General features: G+C 48.0%; 1 protein-coding gene across 1 annotated transcript in view; it reads left to right on the top strand.

Annotated features, from left to right (window-relative positions):
- Positions 1 to 6: 6 nt before the first annotated feature.
- The window catches only part of PAK1 (p21 (RAC1) activated kinase 1), a 124,328-nt gene continuing 107,544 nt past the window's right edge, over positions 7 to 16,790 (top strand). Inside the window, exon 1 of the mRNA XM_075415924.1 lies at positions 7 to 94. The gene's annotated coding sequence lies outside the window, so the exon portion shown is untranslated. The remainder of the gene's footprint in view (positions 95 to 16,790) is intronic.

Raw genomic sequence — 16,790 nt, 5'->3', positions numbered from 1 at the left:
GAGGACTCGACGGAGGAGCTCGCCCTCGCCCAGCCCCACCACCTACGGGGGAGAAAGCAAGCGGGAGAGGGAGGGAAAACGACCGCCCTTGGAGGTAGGAACCAGGCCGGCAGCCTGCGAGACGTCGACTCACCCCGAGCAAAGGGCAGGGCTGGGGGGGGGCAGGGGGATCCCTCTCCCCTCCTCCTCTGGCCAGGGAAGGGGTTAGGAGAAGGAAGGTCTCTCCCTGCGAGGCACGGAGCGGGGGGAAGAAGGGGGCTCCGCTCTCCCTCAGCCCCTCCGCGGAGGCAGGGGGCGGACGGAGCTCCCCTCTCCCCTCAGCCTGCGAGGGGAGAGAAGGGGAGGGGAGGAGGGCCGGCGCTCCCGCCCGCGGGGTGAACGGGAGCCGAGCCGATTTCTCTCTCGGCTTGGTAGCGCGGCCTCTCCGCAGGCAGCCGAAAGCAGATAAAGGACAAGCTCCGGCCCCGCGGCGGGGCGAGGTGGCCGGGCCGCCTCCTCCCACTTCTCCTCCTCCTCCTCCTCCTCCCCCTCCTCCCCCTCAGCGCGGCCGCCAGCAGCGCACCAGCGGGCGGCGCCACCGCGCATGCGCACGGCGGGAAGGGGAGGGGGGAGGGTGCCGGTGCCCTCCCGCACGCGCGCGGCGGCCGTCGGCGCTGAGGTGAGGGGCGGCGAGGGGAGGGCGGGAGCCGCCGCGTCCCGCCAGCCGCGGCACCGTGAGGGGAAACCGAGGGGGTACCTGCAGCTGCCGCTGGCCTCAGCCTGCCGGAAGGCTTTTGGATGTTTTCTCTCGTTCTTGGGAAGGGAACAGCTCTTGCAGCTCTGTGGAAATGGACCTGGGTGTCCTGGTGGACCACAGGTTGACCATGAGCCAGCAGTGTGCCCTGGCTGCCAAGAAGGCCAATGGCATCCTGGGATGCATCAAGAGGAGTGTGGCCAGCAGGTCGAGGGAGGTTCTGCTTCCCCTCTGCACTGCCCTAGTGAGGCCCCATCTGCAGTGCTGTGTCCAGTTCTGGGCTCCTCAGTTCAAGAAAGATGAGGAGCTACTGGAGAGAGTCCAGCGGAGGGCTACGAGGATGGTGAGGGGACTGGAGCATCTCTTCTACGAGGAAAGGCTGAGGGAGCTGGGCTTGTTTAGCCTGAAGAAGAGAAGGCTGCGAGGGGACCTTAGAAATGCCTCTAAATATCTGAAGGGTGGGTGTCAGGAGGAGGGGGCCAGACTCTTTTCAGTGGTGCCCAGCGACAGGACAAGGGGCAACGGGCACAAACTGAAGCAGAGGAAGTTCCAGCTGAACATGAGGAAGACATTTTTCACTCTGAGGGTGGCAGAGCCCTGGCCCAGGCTGCCCAGGGAGGCTGTGGAGTCGTCTTCTTGGGAGATACTCAAACCCTGGCAGGACGTGATCCTGTGCAGCCTGCTCTGGGTGACCCTGCTTTGGCAGGGGGGTTGGACTAGATGACCCACAGAGGTGTCTTCCAACCCCTGCCACTAAGGGATTCTGTGATTGGGATCCTCGCTGGGCAGGAGGCAGGTGGGGGAGTTAATTCAGTCTTTTCCGCTCGCTGGCTGGGAGAAAGGGTGTTCAAGAAAGGTTGGGCGGTTGTTCTTGGGTTTCTCCAGTGGAAGAAGCACTAAAAATAGGCAGCGTCCTCATGCTGCAGAAGGTGGTAAGGTTGGCTTTCATAGCAGGCCCTAAATGGTCTCGGGACGGCCCTGAAAAATAGGCATGGCCTCCTTTTAGGATGATTTTTTGAGCCTAGTAAGTGAGAAGGGTGAGTCCAGCGTGAGGTAATTGCGTAAATGCTTCCTGTCCTAGCAGGCTGTGGCTGAGTTCTACCTGCAGTGCGGTTTTGCAGTTACGTGTTCGGAACAGGTTGTACCTCTCCCCACCCTTGTTTTTCTGGTGGGGAGAGAGAAATAAACACATGGGCTCTGAGGTCAGGAGTGGTTCTGCCATGTGTCCTTTGATGTCCTTTGCTTGGAGAGGTGGTCAATGCCCCATCCCTGGGAACGTTCCAGGCCAGGCTGGGCAGGGCCCTGAGCAACCTGATCCAGTGGAAGATGTCCCTGCCCATGGAGGGCGATTGGACCACAGAATCCCAGAATCAGAGAATGTTTGGGGTTGGAAGGGACCTCTCTGGGTCATCTAGTCCAACCCCCCTGCCAAAGCAGGGTCACCCAGAGCAGGCTGCACAGGACTGTGTCCAGGCGGGTCTTGAATATCTCCAGAGGAGGAGACTCCACAACTTCCCTGGGCAGCCTGTTCCAGGGCTCCGTCACCCTCAGAGGGAAGAAGTTCTTCCTCATGTTCAGCTGGAACTTCCTCTGCTTCAGTTTGTACCCGTTGCCCCTTGTCCTGTCACTGGGCACCACTGAAAAGACCTTGGCCCCATCCTCCTGACACCCACCCTGCAGATATTTATAGGCATTTCTAAGGTCCCCTCTCAGCCTTCTCTTCTTCAGGCTCAACAAGCCCAGCTCCCTCAGCCTTTCCTCGTAGGACAGATGCTCCAGGCCCCTCACCATCCTCGTAGCCCTCCGCTGGACTCTCTCCAGTAGCTCCTCATCTTTCTCGAACTGAGGAGCTCAGAACTGGACACAGCACTGCAGATGGGGCCTCACCAGGGCAGAGTAGAGGGGCAGGAGAACCTCCCTCGACCTGCTGGCCACACTCCTCTTGATGCATCCCAGGATGCCATTGGCCTTCTTGGCAGCCAGGGCACACTGCTGGCTCATGGTCAACCTGTGGTCGACCAGATGATCTTTAAAGGTCCCTTCCAACCCAAACCATTCTGTGATTCTCTGTACCGCTTTAGTTTTCACCCTGTGGAAAGAACAAATGCGTTTTGTGGTGCTTTTTCCTGCTTTTCATCCTCTGAGTCACTGACTGGTGCCGCATTTTTAGGAGTGCCAAAATTCTGGTTTTATGGAGTGTAAAACTGAAGCACTGCTGGCAGCGGTTATCACTGTGCTGCAGTTAAATGCGCCTGCAAGGAGGGACAAATGCTGAGCATTTCTAGGTTCCAGTATTTTTGCCACAAGGTGGCATCAACGATGATGCTTTATCAAGCCTCGCAGGAGTGACTTTTGCCATATCAAGGTCTGCGTGGTGCATTTCTTGCAAGGAGGCAATACACAGATATATTTCTTACCAGAAACAAAAGCAAGCCCTTAATTTTAGTTGAAGGTCAGCCCACCATAAAGATTGAAGTTGCAAAACACGGCATCGTTTCTCTAGGAGGGAGTGACATCATAAGCTCTTCCTCATGTCCAGAAATGTAGGACCATCGAGACATCTGGTCTTAAGAAGTTTGGGGATAAAAGAGTATTTGGGAGGCTTGGCTTCCGAGAGGATCATTTGGCTATGAGAAATAGGGATGTTTTAAACAGGAGGGGGGAAAAAACTCCAGCAATTCAACAGTGAAAATATAAAGGGAGGAAAGGAAAAAATGGCAGAGTGGTTAATATTTGGCTTTTGTTGTTTGCACAAGATTAGGTGTCAAGAAATGTGAGTGAGGCAAGGCAGGAGACATAATGACTGTGGTAAGTCATTACGTAAAGTCCCGAAATACCTTCATAAACACCTGGAATCGAAGCAATTGCTTTTGTTGGCAATGGTGTTCTGAAACAGTAATACAGAAGAAAAAAAGCAGTTATATCCTTTATGTATTTAAGATATTGGATGAAATTAAGGAATCATAGAATAGTTTAAGTTGGAAGGGACCTTTAAAGGCCATCTAGCCAAACCTCCCTGTTACGAGCAGGGACATCTTCAACGGGACCAGATTGCTCAAAGCCCCGTCCAACCCGACCGGGAACGTTCCCAGGAATAAGGCATCGACCACCTCTCTGGGCAACCTGTGACAGTGTCTCACCACCCTCAGAGTAAAAAATTTCTGCTGATATCCAGTCTAAATCTCCCCTCTTTTAGTTTAAAACCACTACCCCTTGTCCTATCGCAACAGGCCCTACTAAAAAGCCTCTGTCCCCGTCTTTCCTATCGGCCCCTCCAGGCACTGGCAGCTGCTCTAAGGTCTCCCCGCAGCCTTCTCTTCCCCAGGCTGACCAGCCCCAGCTCTCCCAGCCTTTCCTCTCAGCAGAGGGGTTCCAGCCCTCGCATCATTGCTGGGGCCTCCTCTGGCCCCGCTCCCACAGCTCCAGCTCTGTCCTGTGCTGAGGGCTCCAGAGCTGGACGCAGGACTCCCGGGGGGGTCTCAGCAGAGCGGGGCAGAGGGGCAGAATCCCCTCCCTCGCCCTGTGCCCACGCTGCTGGGGATGCAGCCCAGGGCACGGTTGGCCTGCTGGGCTGCCAGCGCACACTGCTGGGTCATGGCCAGCTTTTCACCCCCCAGCACCCCCAAGTCCTTCTGGGCAGGGCTGCTCTCCATCCCCTCATCCCCCAGCCTGTGCTGGTACTGAGGGTTGCCCCGACCCAGGTGCAGGACCTTTGCACTTGACCTTGTTGAACCTCATGAGGTTCTCACAGGCCCACCTCTCCAGCTTGTGCAGGTCCCTCTGGATGGCATCCCGTCCTGGTGTGTCAACCACACCGCTCAGTGTGATGTCATCTGCAGACTTGCGGAGGGTGCGCTTGATCCTGCTGTCTGTGTCATTGATGGAGATATTAAATAGCACTGGTCCCAGTATGGACCCCTGAGGGACACCACTTGTCACCAGTCTCCATCTGGACATCGAGCCGTTGACCACTACCCTCTGGCTGTGAGCATCCAACCAGTTCCTCATTCGCCGAGCAGTCCACCCATCAAATCCGTATCTCTCCAATTTAGACAGAAGGAAGTTGTGAGGGACTGTGTTAGAGGCCGTACAGAAGTCCAGGTAGATCACATCCATAGCTCTTCCCTTGTCCACTGACGTAGTCTCTCCATGTCCTGTTAGAAGAATGTCCTGTTAGAAGCAAGCATCAAAAGAAGACAGCTGGCTTTTAATATGTTTATAGGCTCCACTTTTTGTTTTCATCTGACCACAGCTCTATGCACTCTGTTTTGAATTAATTGGTGACAATGTACACAATTATGGATGTGGTCACCACTAACTTTGAAAAATTATCTTCCATTTTTCTTTTGCAGAAGTGTTACTGTCATTTTTATTAAATACTTGTATTAAAGTGATATCAAGAGACTGGAGTGTTGGTCTAGGAGCTCTCTTGCTCACGCTGAAAGTAAATGTGAGTTCTGAAGAGCTCATTTTCCAAAGAGATAAAACAGAAAATTGCTGATAATAGCTTTACGATTTATTTGGGAATAATTTGGGAATTTAGTATGACGTTACTTCCTTTACTTACACAGCTAAGCAGATTGACAGAGAACGTAAAAATTATTGCCAGCTTGTTTCTGCGCCTCAGTTACGTGTGCTTATGGCCAGTCCTGAATGTGTCACGTCAAAACACACGCTAATAGTGTGGATATGTCACTTAATAGCATGGTCTCAAGGTGGATTACTGATGTGCGGATTGGAATTGATTACTTTTTTTATATTTGAAGAACAGATGGTGCAAATGACATGAATAAGGGGTCAAAGAGGCCATAGTTACCTGTACGACCAGCTCCAAGTATTTTACCTTCCTGGAGTACGTATAACTGTACTTTGTGGCCACCAGAGGGTAGTGTCATTCCAAACAATTGCTTTTGGCGTGCTCCTACAGCAGCCTTATTTTGTGTTTTGCCACCGGCAGGTGAGAATACAGATCTGCTAGATACGCGTGCAAGCCCTTGATTTTGTAATTTGTAAAAAGGAATATTCAAGCCCCTAATATCTTTTAAAATTCATTTTAGAACATATAGTTTCTTGAAACCGGATGAGTTGGGCTCATTGGTTTCTTCTTCCTTGGGGCGCTGCTGGCTCCATGCCCCACTCTGGGTCATCCTCGTGCTCTCTCCTCTCCTTCGAGTACCAGATTCCCTCATGCTCCTGACTGCTGTGTACCAGCACATAAATAGTTTCCCTTTTCTCTGATACTCCCCACTTTCTCTTCTCCTCATTTCAGTGTCCCTCCACATCCTTTTCTCCCCTTTTCCCTTCCATGCATGTCAGTGCTTGTATTTTCTTTCCTGTTTGGTGTATTCCTACTTTCCTTCTCTACCCAAGCTCCCATATTTCCTGCTCTTTCCACAGCAGTTATGCAGTCGACTGTTCTTAGCTCTGTGTATGGTTCCAGTGCCCTTCCTTCCTAAAATTCCTTGATCTCCTTCCTTTTCCGTTGGGAGGCTGAGTCATTCAGAGGGTATCAACATGCCAAAAATTCTTGCATGGGTTTTGCAGGGGTGAAATTGGGCATTATCACGCTGGAAGATGCTGGCAAACGCTTCCAGCCACTTTAATGTTAATGAACAGTTGCAGAGGAGTTGACTCTGCAGTTCAGCTAACTATAGATCAGGGAACTAATGTGCTCCTGTTTTCTCTGTTGTGGTTTAGTTGGTTTTCCCCCAAATCAGTAGCTTTCCACTGACATTTAAAACTTCCTTGGAAATCAATTAGATACAGAAACTAAAAGTAGTCCTAGTGCCTCCAAACAGAAAAACCCTGTTGAGCGCAGGCCCTGGCACGCTCAAGCGCAGCTTTTCCTAGCCAGCGGCTGTGGAGGTTGAGAACGTTACCCCTTTCCGGCCGCTTTTCTCAGCAGTTGGAGGACGGTGCCAGACTTTGGACCAGAGGGCACTCAGAAGCTCCGCCGCACCTACACTGCTATGCCGATAGTAATCCTGGTGCGTGGGCGATAGGAAGGAGCTGGGGATGAGGACGTTAGGGGAATTGCTCAGTTAGACACAAGTGTGAGCTTTTAGACAATATATCCGAGAGTGCTGGATGTTAGGGCAAGAAATGCCGCTGCATGTGTGGGCTATTGCTGTAAGGACCTGGTGAGGGCATTAGCACAGACCGAAGTGTGAAAAATGTCCATGATCCTTACAGCTCTGCTGATATCAGCAAGTTAAACAGCATCAGGGTGTTCCTGAGCACTGGAGCTCAGTTGTTTCTACTAAATCTCGTTAATCTTTCCATGGTTTTAGCCTGTGCCCGTGAGCAGTTTCCCAAGATACTCCAGGGCATGGTTTAGGGGACACATCCTGCCATCCCCAACAGGCAGACTGTGAGCTTTCACTAGCTTTTTGAGGCTCTGATAGAACGATGTTGGATGTTCTGTGCCAGCTGGCCTCGGGGGCAGAGACTGGTCCCAGACTTGTTTAATTTACTAACGTGGGTGTAATCACAGTGACTAGGCCTGGCCACTAGACTGAAAATTTGGATTTGCAAACCCTGTTGGGTTTAGGCAGCAGCAGCTGGAGGGGGGTCACCCCTATCTGTTCCCCCACTCTGCTACCAAAGGTTACTGCCTCGTACCCAAGGACCACAGGGCTTGTTTGCTCTTCAGTCTTGACTGGCCACCCTGCACGGTAAATGAATTCTGCCACTGATTCGTGTTTTCTGATCATGCTGTTAGCTTTGGTGGGAAGCACTTTTTTTCCTAAAAGTATAGAATTATAGAATCATAGAATGATAAGTGTTGGAAGGGACCTTAAAGATCATCTGGTTCCAACCAGACATATAATAACAAGCAATGTTATTTGATGAGGTCAGTCATGGAGAAAGGAAGGCTCTAAACCACCTGGTGTTCATAATCTTTGACGGAACAAGACATCTACAAATTAATATAAATAACATCACTATTCTTCAGTAACAGACACAGCTTTCAATATTATCCAAAAGCAGATATTTTGCTGTAGGAACTTACCTGTTATCACTGCAGTAGTGTGTGTAGACTTAGGATTTTAAAGAAAATTTTGAATACCACTGCAGAAAAAATGGATTAGTTTTAAGTAAATGATGATTTGAAGGCAGGCCCTCTTGGCAAAGACCCTTGCATTAACTGATGCTGCCAAAGCTTTTGAGTTTCTTATGAGCACTACAGTGTTTCTCTTTTCCCCCTAAGACCAAGTTCCTGAATTCAAGTGATTATATCTGTCAGCCTTGATTTAAAAACAGAAAGATCTAACCTTTCTAGTTTTGAAGACAAGCTCACATAGTCCAGAAGGCTAAAAACTAAACCAACCAAAAAGCTAAAGGCAGAGAAAAATGCTTCCTATTTTTTTAAAGGTTCTTGTTTTTTTAAGCCTGTTTCTGGGTTTTTTTTTCCCCCCCTCTGTGTTATGTAATACAAAATCCTCCTTAACTTTGCCTTTCTTAAGTGCTGCTGTTAGCTGCCACAGCGCCATTCGTGACAGCAAAGTGACACTTGCTAACAAAAATTGCACAGTGTGCTGTCCTTCATCTCTTGTTCACATTGTGTTGCTTTCCATCTGTTTGAAGCTTGTTCCAGAATCAGACTGCTTGCCATAAAACATGGTCCTGTATTGAACAGGGAGTCCATGAATTGAATGTTTATTGTCTCTATGTATCCGTTGCACCCAGCTTTCATAATACTATTCCAAAAATGAGCCAGGCCTTGAGGGTAGTGTGTCTCCTCACTGGTGATATGCCTCCTAAAGCCCAAGTGCTCCTTCGGGATCATCTGCCCTACCTCATCACGTTCCCGCGATCACTATTTTACACCTGTCTTAGGCTATATATGCATTTAAAAGTAGGTAGTATGCCTGCTCACGTGACCTCAAAAGTCTATTTGCTAATGATATTTCTTCAGGCAGGTTTGTAGTAATTCTATGGTGCTCTGTCCATCCTCTTTTCTGTTTCCTCCTAAGTATCTTGCTACTCCTGCGAGGGCACCATCAGTTTGAAATAATATTTTAATATTGAAAGCTAAGTTATACCAGATAGAACTGTAAAGATGCCCTGAAGGAGTTCAGTGTGCAATTTTTTTAGTTGCTTATAAACATACCTTACTTAATTATCTAAGATAACTTGGAAACATGTTTCTAAGAATTGTAAATGCTGACAAAACAGTAGAAGGCCCTGAGGTGAAATGACTAGTTTAGAATGTATTTAGAACAACAGTCTCCAAAACAACAAACTGAATTCCTCACTGCTGTTTATTATGCATAGTGCCGTAGATCAACAAAAATTATCATTGCTGTGTTATCTTTTTACCTGTAGGTGTTTCTGAAAAAAATAATTACGTAAGAGCAAAACACAATATTCTGCTGAACCTGTAAAGAGAGATACATTACTGAATTACAGCTGCTGTCACTGGTAATCAGCTTGCTCTGACTCTGCAAAGTGCCATGGAAAAAAACCAACAAATAAAGTGCCACTGCAATTTACAGCAGCTCTGATTAATATTTTTGTACAGATCTGATTTAAAGGATAGAAAGAAGGTTAAGAGGGACTGTATTGTCTCATGTAGCACTAAAATATATTTAAATATGCGTTTGTGTTTTATAGAATCATAGAGCCATAGAGTGGTTTGGGTTGGAAGGGACCTTTAAAGGCCATCTAGCCCAACCCCGCTGCGGTGAGCAGGGACATCTTCAACCGGATCAGGGTGCTCAGAGTCCCATCCAACCCGACCTGGAATGTTCCCAGGGATGGGGCATCGACCACCTCTCTGGGCAACCTGTGACAGTGTCTCACCACCCTCAGAGTAAAAAATTTTCTCTTATATCCAGCCTAAATCTCCCCTCTTTTAGTTTAAAACCACTACCCCTTGTCCTATCGCAACAGGCCCTACTAAAAAGCCTCTGTCCCCGTCTTTCCTATCGGCCCCTCCAGGCACTGGCAGCTGCCCTAAGCTCTCCCCGCAGCCTTCTCTTCCCCAGGCTGACCAGCCCCAGCTCTCCCAGCCTTTCCTCCCAGCACAGGGGTTCCAGCCCTCACATCATTGCTGGGGCCTCCTCTGGCCCCGCTCCCACAGCTCCAGCTCTGCCCTGTGCTGAGGGCTCCAGAGCTGGACACAGGACTCCCGGGGGGGGTCTCAGCAGAGCGGGGCAGAGGGGCAGAATCCCCTCCCTCGCCCTGTGCCCACGCTGCTGGGGATGCATGGTTGGCCTTTGGGGCTGCCAGTGCACACTGCCGGGTCATGTCCAGCTTTCCACCCCCCAGAACCCCCCAGCACCCCCAAGTCCTTCTCGGCAGGGCTGCTCTCCATCCCTTCATCCCCCAGCCTGTGTTGATAGCAGGGATTGCCCCGACCCAGGTGCAGGGCCCTGGGTCCTTTTGCTGGGCTAAGTTAGAGACATATTTCAGCAGTCTTTTTTCACTCTGTCTTGCATTTAGCAAAACACTTAAACTCTGTGAAAGCTTTTCAGTCTGGCTGATACTAATTTTTGACTTTGTCCTTCGTGGATCTGGATTGTGAGTGGCATTCACTGTACTGTGTGAGCAGGAGGGCTGGTAGGAGTAGCGTTTCCTTTCGCACTTGCTCCCAAAGCAGTGTTTAGGCCCAGGCAAAGCGGTTCCTGAATTAAAGTTTAATTGTAGTAAACCGTATATTTGAGTACAAATTATCTCACTGATGTCAGCATACACCTGCCAAGTGCCTTTCTGAACCTGCTATCACGATCACTTGACAAGTAGGAAAGCATTTATCAAAAAATGTATATTAGCAAGTGTGCCAGAAACTTCTTTGTGGGAAAGAAGTGAGTTCTTTTGTTCTCCCTCTCTCATTCGTTAGTGATAATGACTCATGCATTGCGTTTAGCCTCAAAAATACAATAGCAGTAGCTCAGAAGGCAAATGGGAGCTCTGCTTTTCTTTATGAGCAGGCGATGAAAGAATTTAAGAGAAAAAAAGGAGGCAACCCATCTTAGAAGGATTTGAATCAGGCAACTGCAGCAGCAAGCTTGACCAAAGGTGAGTGAAGGAACAGATCCAAAGGGAACGATCACAACTTTTAGTTGGCTCTGGTGTTTTCTGTTTCTAATGCCAAAGGAAAAACTATGGAACTGTGGAAAAGAAACGTGACTGATTTATGCCTGGTTTTATATTTACACCTTCCCTTTGAGCTGTTCCGTGCCTGTGTCCTTTGTGGTTTTCTTCAGAGAGAGCATTTTGTATGCTGATCTTTGCTGGAGTCCCTGTTCATAAGGTGCATTTTTTCTTTGTCTGTTTCTGCTGCTGTGAAGCTGAAGCAAAGGAAAACTTCAGTGTTGGACAGGAAGATTGATCTGAGTGAGTGGCTCCCTGTGGCAGAAGTTTATGTTTGTGAAGTTGTTGCTTCTAGCGCTAGGAGACATCTCTTGCCTGTTTATCATTGCATTCACATAAATGTTTTGAAAGTTTAATCAGCTTTATTAAGACAACTGTGTTTCTTCCATTTCACTGAAGCAGATGCAGTACTTTTTCTGTGGGGGACTACCAGATATTTTGTTTGCTTACATTTTATACTTCAATATACATGTTTTTTCTAGTGTAAGAAGAGGTGTTGAGTGGACTACTTCTATATAGTAATCATAATTTAGTTGAGAGAGATGAGGTAATCTGGTAGCAAAGCATTGGTATGTTAGTTGAGAGGTGCAGTCTAATCCTTTCTGTGCAATTATTTGTGTTGTGGTCTTGATTTGATTCCTGTTCTGCTTGTCTGCATCCTTCTACCTGTCAATTTACAGCTTAAACACTTGGGTGTATGGATCATCATTGCGGTGTGGCATGCAATCAGATCTCAGATGGGATCTCTAACCCTAATGTAATACAAAGAATTAGTAGTAGCAGTGATCTTGGAATGTTATGTGAACATTAAAAGTACGTTTCACAGCACTGCTACAAGATATGGTAGGAAATCACTCATTTTACTGGATAGTAAACAAGCAGATAGTTAAATGCCTTGCCTGGGATGACAGGAAGGCTGTGGATTATGTGGAGGAACTAAGCAGCATCTGGGCCTCTTGACTCCCGAGTTTGTACTGTGATCACAAGATTGAAGCAAAGTACGGACCCTCCACCAGACGCTCCCTCCAGCCACTTCAAGATATTGGTAAACTGAGAACTGTGACATCAGAGAGTGTAACGCAGCTGATGTGCGGAGAGCACACAGTCGGTGCTCAGGTGACTGGGCATGATTTTGTTGGTTGGTTTTTTACCTTCAGCTGCTGCTTCTTGGGTGTGCCTTAGAAGTGAGCAATAGTTCTGCTATTTGCTGTGGACATGCAGGACCCAAGTGGAATCAACAGAAGCTTTGAAAGTTTTTGTGAGGATGAGATGAGGGCACTGAGCCTCAAGAGACTTTCCTCCGTGAGATCCTTCAAGACAGATAATAAGAGGTAAGTTGAAGGACAACATCAAGACACCAGATCTTTGAGACAACTTCCGTGTCAAGCCTGCCATTTCTCAATTATTCTGTTTCTGCCTTTGTATGAGTTTCAGCCGGTTGAGAGGTGCCGTGTCAAAGTCTCTAAACCCTGAACTTCTATGTCACTTTTAAACAAAAATCAGTTTGGGGTCAGATTCAGCCAGCGCGTAACTACAGACAACTGCTGATTTTCTGTCATGCCACTAGTTTCCCAGAATTGAAGCTTTTGATACAAACATCGACTTTCTCCAACCTTCTCTGATTTCTAACCCTCAGGATTTCAGAAAAACAGTATTTGACTGAAATGAGTTTTTGGAAATCCTGGGAAAAACAGTTCTAAGGAACATGAACAGATGCCTTTCTTCTCAGTGGGTAGTATTTCTGAGCTCAAGAAATCATATTGTTTCATGTTAGTTGGAATACCATTGAGCAATTGGATCAAAGTGCTATCACAATTTCCCAGTCTGCCTGGTGGCCAAGTAACTCTGAACAATGACAATTTTAAAGTTGATAGAAAATCTTTGATGGATAAAGTGACAGGAGCAATAACAACTATGCTGCTGAGATAAATACTTTTTTATTAGATCTATGTGGTTTTAGGCTTGTCAAGCGTTTATAACGAACCCAGAGAACAGTAATATGACACAAACAAAACATACAAAACCAATAAATAAGCAATATTTTCAGGGCTACTTTTCAGGCAAGACAGAATCTGCTAATTAAATTTACTGATGACATAAAATTGGAAGGCAATATCAAAACTATGGAGGGCTGGAATATCTTATAGGAAGCACTGCATAACCTGGAGGATGAGAGTAATAGAAATCAAGTGAACTTTGATAGTATGAATCACAAACTCATGAACTGGGGACTATTTCATAGAAGTTTTCATAGAAGATAGGAGATTTGCAGAAAAAGTAGAGGTAAAACATCTGGATGCAGTTGCCAGCTGCTCATGTACTGTGGACCAGCATGAAGATGTGCCCAGATGAAGGCAAATGAAATCTTTAGATGTCTCTGGTTCTTTGGTTGCTGTCTCAGAATACGTGGAGCAAGCTAACACTCTGCAGCAGAAGATGACCTGTTTAATGTAAAATACGATTTTGACACACGAACAAATGGAAAGACGTAAGCATAAAATGCAAAGCAGAAGATTTCTAAGCGAAAAACCAAACACATTTATTTTAAGCTTTGATTCCCATGCTTTTAGTAGCAGAGGACACAAATTCATGATTCAAAGCTTCCTTTCTAAGCTTCCAAGAAACCTGGGAAGCAATCCTAAAGAAAAGTCAAAGTCAAGTTACCAGTTTTATCAGGGTTCACTAAGCTGTGCCAGAGTAAAAGTGACCCTGCGTAATTTGTCTAAACAATAAATACAGATGGGAAGAGTGGGCTTCTACAGGTATGTCAGCAAGAAGAGGAAGGTCGAAGAAAGTGTATCCGCCATGATGAGCAACATTGGCAAACTCGTAACAACACCGGATGTGGAGAAGGCTCAGGTACTGAACAACTTTTTTACCTCCGTCTTCACTGGCAACCTCTCTGCCCTCACCTCTGCAGTGAATGGACCACAAGACGGGCACTGGGGGAGCAAAGTCCCTCCCACTGTAAGAGAAGATTTGGTTTATGACCACCTGAGGAACCTGAGCATACATAAGTCTATGGGACCTGATGAGAGGCATCCCAGAGTCCTGAGGGAATTGGCTGATGTCATTGCCAAGCCAATCTCCATCATATTTGAAAGGTCATGGCAGTCAGGCGAAGTCCCTGGTGACTGGAAAAAGGGAAACATTGCATCCATTTTCAAAAAGGGTGGAAAGGAGGATCCTGGGAATTACCAACCTGTCAGCCTCACCTCTGTGCCAGGGAAGATCATGGAACAGGTCCTTCTAGAAGCTATGCTAAAGTACATAGAGGACAGGGAGGTGATTTGAGACAGCCAGCATGGCTTCACCAAGGGCAAGTCCTGTCTGACAAACCTAGTGGCTTTCTATGATGGTGTGACTACCTCAGTGGACAAGGGAAAAGCTATGGATGTCATCTATCTGGACTTCTGTAAGGCTCTGACACAGTATACCACAACATCGTTCTCTCTAAATTGGGGAGACAGGGATTTGATGAGTGGACTGTTCTGTGGATCAGGAAATGGTTGGAAGGTTGCAGCCAGAGGGTAGTGGTCAATGGCTCGATGTCCAGATGGAGACCGGTGACAAGTGGTGTCCCTCAGGGGTCCGTACTGGGACTGGCACTGTTCAATATCTTCATCAGTGACACAGACAGTAAGACTGAGTGCACCCTCAGCAAGTTTGCAGATGACACCAAGCTGAGGGGTGTGGTTGACACACCAGAAGGACGGGATGCCATCCAGAGGGACCTGCACAAGCTGGAGAGGTGGGCCTGTGGGAACCTCAAGAGGTTCAACAAGGCCAAGTGCAGGGTCCTGCACCTGGGTCGGGGCAACTCCTGGTACCAGCACAGGCTGGGGGATGAAGGGATGGAGAGCAGCCCTGCCGAGAAGGACTTGGGGGTGCTGGGGGGTGAAAAGCTGGCCAGGACCCAGCAGTGTGTGCTGGCAGCCCCGAAGGCCAACCGTGCCCTGGGCTGCATCCCCAGCAGCGTGGGCACAGGGCGAGGGAGGGGATTCTGCCCCTCTGCCCCGCTCTGCTGAGACCCCCCCCGGGAGTCCTGCGTCCAGCTCTGGAGCCCTCAGCACAGGACAGAGCTGGAGCTGTGGGAGCGGGGCCAGAGGAGGCCCCAGCAATGGTGCGAGGGCTGGAACCCCTCTGCTGGGAGGAAAGGCTGGGAGAGCTGGGGCTGCTCAGCCTGGGGAAGAGAAGGCTGTGGGGAGAGCTTAGAGCAGCTGCCAGTGCCTGGAGGGGCTGCGAGAGAGCTGGAGAGGGGCTTGTGACAGGGAGTGACAGGACAAGGGTTGATGGCTTTAAACTGAAAGAGGCTTGGTTCAGAATAGATATAAGAAAGAATTTCTTTACTGTGAAGGTGGTGAAACACTGTCACAGGTTGCCCAGAGAGGTTGGTAGATTCCCCCTCCCTGGCAGTGTTCAAGGCCAGGTTGGACGGGGCTTTGAGCACCCTGGTCTGGTGGAAGGTGTCCCTGCCCATGGCAGGGGGGTTGGAACTAGATGATCTTCAAGGTTCCTTCCAACCCAAACCATTCTGTGATTCCACGACTCTCTTAGTCTGTTCTTGGCAGAGTCTTCAGCCCAACCCCCAGAAAGTAAAATCAGACCCAGCTGGGATACGGGAAAACTGACTTGCATGTTAGAGCATGACTGAAACTCAGTCAGCAAAGGGAGACAGATGTATGTTTTCTTTCGTAAGCAAATATACCTTAAACCTGAGTTTTTTTATTATGATGTAGGACTTAAAAGGAATCTTGTTTGTGAGGGATTCTGCATCAGTGTTTGCAGAAGTGCTCGCTCCAGTCCAATTCCACAATCTCAAACTCATAAACCACCAATAGCAGCGATAATAAATACTTCACATTCCAAGACACAGACTTATAATGAACCAAGGAGCTTGACTTGGTAATACTACATGGAGAATGAATCCTGCTGCTTCTGATGAAAAGAGTGTATGGAGAAAAAAATTTGAAAAAGGTAGCCTTTGTATGCTAAAGGATGCAATGCATTCAAAACATATTTAAAATGTATTCAAAACATAATAATTAGCTGCGTGGATCCCCTTGGGTGAGGTATTCAGGCAAGCGCATGTGGAAACCTAGTTCCCTCTCTTGATGTTGACAATCTGAGATGAATGTAACGAACTGATGTGAAGAGTCAGTAGACCATAACTACAAATTCCTTCTGAAATGTGACTGATACCCTACCAGGATAATCACAGCTCATATGGAGACCGTGAAAAAGCGTAAGTTGCGATAAAAATTATTATTTTCCTTTATCTGGTTGCAGTGAGGCCTGTTTGAGGCTACCTGTTCAGTTTTAGTTGACCTTTATGCTTATGATTTTGTCCGTCGTGGTCTGACTCATCCCTACTTCCCTCTGAAATTTCAGCCAGAGCTGTTCAGTCATTTCCCAGTATGAAAAGAGAAGAATAGGTAGTTTTTCAGTTTTAAAACATCTTAGAAGCTCAGATGCCTTTGTGGTTTTTTCGGTTTGGCAAGAGGATGGACTATGTGTCAGGACTGTGCCTCTTGTGCCTGTGAAAATTGACCTAAATTTGGCCAAGTCAGAAGCCTTTGGAAAAGCATCTCACTTCTCGTGTTCTGGGGAGATGTGCTGAACTTCAACAGCAAAATGGAACAGGGGGTGGGAGAATGACGGAGACCGGATGAGAAGAAGGTGGGAGGGAGGGGACATGAGCAGGAAACTAGGACTGGCCTTACGAAGGTGTTGCCTTGGCTGTGGGGGAGTAAAGACAGATTTACCTAAACAGTCTGGTGTGCGTGGGGACAAATATATTCGACAAACAAAACAGAAATGGCGGGATGTATGGGAAGTGAGAAACCGAGACTGTGCAAGAGCTGTTCCCTGTGCGGCTGGAGAGATTACTTTTCCCCCTTCTAGAGTATTTTAGAAATAAGAAAGAAATGCTGAGGTTCTATGATGATGAAAATCATAG

Source organism: Opisthocomus hoazin, chromosome 1 (genome assembly GCF_030867145.1).
Source record: "Opisthocomus hoazin isolate bOpiHoa1 chromosome 1, bOpiHoa1.hap1, whole genome shotgun sequence".
Lineage (NCBI taxonomy): Eukaryota > Metazoa > Chordata > Aves > Opisthocomiformes > Opisthocomidae > Opisthocomus > Opisthocomus hoazin.
Note: the sequence above shows the minus strand (reverse complement) of the source record. Positions and strands in the feature narration are given on the sequence as shown.